Source organism: Lutra lutra, chromosome 3, assembly GCF_902655055.1.
Source record: "Lutra lutra chromosome 3, mLutLut1.2, whole genome shotgun sequence".
Taxonomy (NCBI): domain Eukaryota; kingdom Metazoa; phylum Chordata; class Mammalia; order Carnivora; family Mustelidae; genus Lutra; species Lutra lutra.
Window position 1 is genome coordinate 178,589,867 of NC_062280.1, and position 2,095 is coordinate 178,591,961.

Below are 2,095 nucleotides of genomic sequence, written 5' to 3' on the forward strand. Positions count from 1 at the left end.
CAGCTGTTCTCATCTATTCTGAGATCCATATCATTCCTTTTAAAAATTACTCTCTTCTTAGCTCCATGAATATGTAATTCTTTCTAATTACTCCAGTTTGCCTAGGATAAAAGTATTGTAAATGATTAATATTTGATGTTTATTTTTCCAGTAAATGAATTTTCAAAGTTATTTTATTTCCAGATGGTAAAGGCAATAGCAAAAATGAATGAACAATATCAAATGAACTGCAGATATACTTCTACTGTGTATGCTATGGAAGGCAATTTTGCCTTTTATGTATTTATATATTTCTTGATATCTGAGATTTTTATGTTGGAAAAAAGATAGTTACAATTTTATCACACGATATTAGCAATCAGTTTGTTAAAACTTCAAGTGGTTTGCCTCTCCAAATATCACCAACAGATTCATTGAAACCATTTCTAATATCCATTAGTTGGTATTTCCAGGTATTATTTTATTTCATAGATTTTATCTACTTAAAAGTAAAAGCATATAAGAATTTCCATTTTTAATCTGCACTATAATGAGGAGAACTGAGCATAAAGTGCATTTGCATCCAGAATACATAGAGGTATACTTTTTTTTAAAATTTTTACATTTAAATTCAATCAGCCAACATATAGTACATCATTAGTTTCAGATGTAGAGTTCAATAATGCATCAGTGCATGTAACACCCAGTGCTCATCACATCATGTGTCCTCCTTAATATCTATCATCCGATTACCCCATCCTCCCTATTGACTCCCTCTCCAGCAACCCTCAGTTTGTTTCAATGGTTAATAGTCTCTCATAGTTTTTCTCCCTCTCTGAAGACTTCCCATTCATTTTCCCTCCCTTCCCCTATGATCCTCTGCACTGTTTCTTATATTCCACACATAAGTAAAACCATATGGTAATTGTCTTTCTCTGACTGAATTATTTTGCTCAGCTTAATACCCTCCAGTTCCATCCACATTGATGCAAATAGTAAGTATTCATCTTTTCTGATGGCTGAGTAATATTCATATATATGTATATGTATATGTGTGTATATATATACACACATATACATATACATATATATACCGCTTCTTTATCCATTCATCTGTTGATGGATATTTCAGCTCTTTCCACTGTTTGGCTGTTATTGGACAAGGCTGCTATAAACATTGGGGTGCAGGTGGTCCCTCAGATCAATACATTTGTATCTTTGGGATAAATACTTAGTAGTGCAATTGCTGGGTTGTAGGGTAGTTCTATTTTTAACTTCTTGAGGAACCTCCGTACTATCTTCCAGAATGGCTGCACTAGCTACATTCCCACCAACAGTGTAAGAGGGTTCCCCACTTTCTGCATCCTCGCTGACATTTGTTGTTTCCTGACTTGTTAATTTTACCCATTCTGACTGGTGTAAGGTGGTTTCTCATTGTGGCTTTGATTTGCATTTCCGATGCCAAGTGACATAGAACATTTTTCCGTGATGTGTCTGTTGGCCTTTTGTATGTCTTCTTTGGAGAAATGTCTGTTTATGTCTTCTGTCTATTTCTTCACTGGATTGTTTGTTTCTTGGGTGTTGAGTTTGTTAAGCTATCTACAGATCTTGGATACTAGCCCTTTTTCTGATATGTCATTTACAAATATCTTCTCCTATTCCATAGGTTGCCTTTTAGTTTTGTTGACTGTGTCCTTCGCTTGCAGAAGCTTTTTATCTTGATGCAGTCCCAATAGTTCATTTTTACTTTTGTTTCCCTTTCTTTTGGAGACATGTCTTGCAAGAAGTTGCTGTGGCCAGCCAACATAGAAGAGATTGCTTCCTGTGTTCTCCTCAAGGATTTTGATGGATTCCTCGCTCACATTTAGTTCTTTCATCCATTTTGAGTTTATCTTTGTGTATGGTGTAAGAAAATGGCCCAGTTTCATTCTTACACATGTGGCTGTTCAATTTTCCCAATCACATTTATTGAAAAGACTGTCCTTTTTCCATTGGATAGTCTTTCCAGCTTTGTTGAAGATGAGTTGACCATAGAGTTGAGGGTCCATTTCTGGGTTCTCTATCCTCTTCCATTGATGTATGTGTCTGTTTTTGTATCAGTACCATACTGTTTTGA